Source organism: Neltuma alba, unplaced genomic scaffold (genome assembly GCF_004799145.2).
Source record: "Neltuma alba isolate B1F8T4 unplaced genomic scaffold, ASM479914v2 tig00011161_pilon, whole genome shotgun sequence".
NCBI lineage: Eukaryota > Viridiplantae > Streptophyta > Magnoliopsida > Fabales > Fabaceae > Neltuma > Neltuma alba.
In genome coordinates this window covers 483,595-488,610 of record NW_021635892.1, presented here as the reverse complement: position 1 = coordinate 488,610, position 5,016 = coordinate 483,595, and positions in this window count along the sequence as shown.

The following is a 5,016-nucleotide window of genomic DNA, read 5'->3' as shown; positions in this document are numbered from 1 at the left end:
ATATATATAATAAATAATTAATGTGCATATATATTTTATAAATATAAGATTAAATATATTTATAAAAAAAATACCAAGATCATATCATATAGACCCTCCACTCTCCCTTTTTTCTCCAAAAGCAAAAAAAATTTTGTTTTTTCAAAACCATGGGTTTTGGAGTCAAACCATGGTTTTGGTTTTGGAGGGGTGTTTTGAGTAGATAATTCCCCAACCATGGTTTGGGGTGTAACCAAACACACCCTAACTCATCGCCCAACTGTCTCTTCCAAGAAGCTGACTTTCTAACCAGGGGTCTTCTGAAACCTATCCCCCGATCACATTCTTCCTTCTGCTTAGCACACATGAAATTCGAGCCGCCTCTACGAATGTTTATCATTTACAGACCCTTCTCTCTTCTATTTATTGAATCACTTGTTTCTCGAGTCTGCTCCAGTGTAATTAAAATAACTTAACGTTGTTCAACTAATTTACATTACAGTGAGCATAATCATGATCGGTCCTACTGCAAACGCAACGGTCATTGAACAAGTTTAAAGATTAATATATTATCTTATGTATTACTACCCTCATCCAGTCCTTATTATAAGACCCCATTTGACTTTTTTTTTGGTCCTAATTATAAGACCCCAATCCATTGTCTCCCATATTTATGTATTTTTTCCAAAATAATCCTTCTAATAATGTGTTTTTTAGCCAATACTTAATTAGCAAGGATATTTTAGGAATGACAATACTTATTATTATAAATAACTAACTTAACTTACTCCTTAATCTCCTCAAATAAGTCAACTGGGTCTTATATTAGGACCGAGGTAGTATTAAATACTTATGTTTATCATTATACTACCTCCGTTCTAATTATAAGACCCAGTTGACTTATTTGAAGAGATTAAGGAAATAAGTTAAATGTTATTTGTAATAAATAAGTGTTGTATTCCTAAAATATCCTTACTAATTAAGTATATGGCTAGAACTATCATTATGAGAAGGATTATCTTGGAAAAAAATTATAAATATGAGAGACAAATAATTGGGGTCTTATAATTAGGACCAAACAAAAAGTCAAACGGGGTCTTATAATAAGGATCGGAGGTAGTATCACTTTTACTTTGATTTTGTAAGTTTATGGGATATTTTTATACCTCCAAAAAACTTATGTAAAGTAAAAGTTTATAAATATTTTTATGTCTTTATCTTGCCATTTAATTATAAACTCGCATTACAAAATACGATACATAATTATATATGCTTGAATGAATATAAAAAACTTTGATAATATGAGTATTTTTCATTTTAAAATATAGGCTCAAAGTCTCAATTATAAATAAAAACAAACACCTAACACCTAAATCAAAACATGATGAGAAGTAAAATCAATACACAGTATAACAAGTCTTTCTTTCGTTTTTTTTTTTTTTTTTTCAATCCCACAGGAAGTCAAGTAGCCAGAAATGAGAAACTCGTGAGCAAGTACGCACAAGTTGGGCCAAATGTTGCGTAATAAATGTTTGGCGGTAATGAGCGTATATGTGGATGGCCGTTAGAACGACACGTCACTTTTTAGAATTGTCAACGCCATGAAGATATGCGCGAGGGCTAGGCGTTCTTATCCTTTGCGTGAGCGATCCTAAGATGCACATCGCTTTTTTAAAAATAAAAAATAAAAAATAAAAACAACGGATCAGGTCATTGGTGTGACTTTGTGCGCAGTCACCACAACAACAGAACAAAGGTGTTCCATTCAAACACCAATTTCACGCCCTGGCGTTTATTATCATTACTCTGTTACTATTTACAAATCACTTATATCTCATTTTCGTGAATGCATTAATGTTTGGGAGATTATAATACCCCGGGTCCTTAATATAGGACCAATTTTTGAGTTGGTTTTGGTCCTAAATATAAGACCAATTTCTCATATTTATCAATTTTCTCTACTAACCCCCTATGGATACACCCAACATAGTCAAGTAGAAGAGGAAGATGAGGTATTAAGTAAGATGATATGTGTTTTAGGAAAAATGTGTCACTTTTTTTAAATTAACTAACTTACCTAACTTCCTAATCTAATCAAATTAGTTAAATGGGTCTTATATTAAGGACCGGAGGAGTAACATCATAAGAAAAGAAAATAATTTTAAGTAAGTCCCAATAACAAATGAGTAGTTGTTAATTACTATTCTTGAACTTATCATTACAATCATTAAGATCTCCGAATAATTATGTTTGTTACTTGGAATTCATTGCAATTCTCCTTTAGATATTAGAGATACCTAACAAAGTAAAATAAAATGAAATAAAATAAATTTGGTTTGAGTCATGTCGTGAAACACTGTCTTTAAGAGTTATTTTGCTTCATCAAGTTAAAATAATAACTCCTTAGGATTAAATAAACCTTTCCTTCTAGCAGCAAAGGAATAGAATAGCAAAAATATAAAATGTAAACAAGCAGGATAAAATGGTGGGGGAAGAAAAGCCTGAAAAACCAAGACCTTGATACACTTTGGTTGATACCAGATGCTACTTATTTAGATTACTTGAAGTCTTTGAGAATTAGTGGATGTGGGACTTTACTAGCTCACACACAAATGCACCTACATGTTAGATGATGACGTGATTTTTCCAATTTTTGAAAAAACCATATTGGAAGTACTTATACTTTTTTTCAATTTTCAATTTGGTACCTATGTGTTTTTTGTTCTTAACTAAATCTTTAATTTTGCTCTATTAACATCATTAATCCTTATGTAGAGACTAAAAATATCAATAGAATAAAGTTATAAGAGCTACTGTTGCTAAAAAGATAAAATTAAATGTTTAATTACAAGAAAAAAAAACACATAGGTACCAAATTAAAAATTGAGAGAAAGTATATGTACCTTCAATATATTTTTCCTTTCCCAATATGAATTCTTTCCTTTTGACACGCACACATCAAAACACAATGACATTAAATTGATAAAATTTACGCACTTACCCTATCAAAGAAAAGGGGCGTTGAAAAAGAATATTTTATACATTTTTTCTCACATATTTTCTTTATTATTCAATGAGGGAAAGTTAAAAAGATCATTAATTATTTCTTATAACTTATATTTATATTTATGATCATTTTTTCTACAAATAAAATATAAATAAAAATAGAATGGTAATATGAACAAAATGTACAACCGCCAAAAACGCCTAGTCAAGTAAGAAAGGAAAACGACTGGATGAAGCAACCCTAATTAGAAAGAATGTCGGTCTAATGACTTGGCACCTTTTTGGAAGAATGCATCTTATTCTGTTTTCTCATAAAAAATTAAGTTTGGAGTTTAGTGCTAATATTGCGGTAATCAGAATATATTATGCCTAAAGTAACTGTAAAGCCCTTGAAAAATATACAAGAAAACAAAAAAGTCATGACAGCGTAGTGCGGAATGAGGATATGATCATTTCCTGAACTTTTCACTAACAAAGTCAATTCTTGTACTGTACATTTCTGTTCGCTCCGCTTATCTTGGCGTTGATTCAAACAAGAAATGAGGCCGAAAACATAAAGCATGAATGCGACAAAATATCTCTAAAATATTTACATGTTACCTCTAATTTTAATATAAGAATCAGTTTAATATTTAATTTAATTTTAAATATAAAATTTTAATTCATTTTGTTTTTCATATTTATTTTTTTAAAGTAATTCTTATAGTAGTTGTACGTATTAAGAGTTTTGTCAGATAGTAGTTTTAGATTATTACACGTGATTAGTAAAAATATTTTATTAAAGACAACACATATTTATTACAAATAACTAAATTAACTAATTTTTTTAAAGGAAAATTATGCACAAATCCTAAGGAATATAATTTATTCATCTAAGGTCCTACAAAATATCAAAATTAATAGCAGGCCCAAGAGATCTTAGAGTATTAAATTGTAATTGTAAAATAACATCATTATCTCTTAGGTTCCCAACCTCAGTAGTAAGTATTAACAACCCAATAAGAAGCTGTTGCTAACCTAAACTGTACCTGCTGACAACTTACTTTATAGGATCAAATAACCTCTATATAAAGTAAATTATAACCAATAGTATAATATATAATTTTAACACTGAAATGAGAATTTTTTTGAAGACATTAAGAACTTTAACTAAATCATATAGGATTGTAGCATAATTTTAATGTGGAAATCCATTAATAACCTCAATAGTGAGTGTTAACAACCCAAGGGAAGTTGTTGACAAGTTAAGCAGTATCTGTTGACAATTGACTTTATAGAATAATATAAATGATTTCATACATTATATTAGAACTTTAACACTGAAATTATAATAAAGTCAATTATCAACAAATACTGCCTAGGTTGTCAACAGCTCCTCTCAGAATGTTAATACTCACCGTTGAGGTTGTCAATGGATCTCCGTATTAAAATTCTGCTATAATCTTATTGGGTTTAATTAAAGTTCTTAATGCCTTCGAAAAGCCTCCCATTTCTGTGTTAAAATTGTTGTATTATACTATTTAGTTATAATTTACTTTTATGTGGAGGTTATATGATCCTATAAAGTAAGTTGTCAGCGGATATTGCTTAGGTTGTCAACAGCTTCTCATTGGATTGTTAATAGTTACTGCTAAGGTTATCAATCGCAATGGCAGAGAAAACGTGAATTGGGAATTTGAGAGGTAATGATGTCATTTTACAACTAGAATATAATACTCTAAGGTCTCTTGAGACCTGCTAATAATTTTGACATTTTGTCAGACTTTAAATGAATAAAATCTACTCCTTGGGACTAGTGCGTCATTTATTTTTCTTAATTTACTCAAATTAGTTAATCATCCCTTATATTAAAAACCGAAAGTAATATAATATGACATAATATCTCTAAGATATTTATATATAACATTAAATGATATCTTTTTGACTCCTAATGTAACATCTACTTAATTAATTTGAGTAGATTAAAAAAACTTAATAAATTACTTAATTATAACCAATATGACATAATTTTTTTTTAAAATATTTATATGA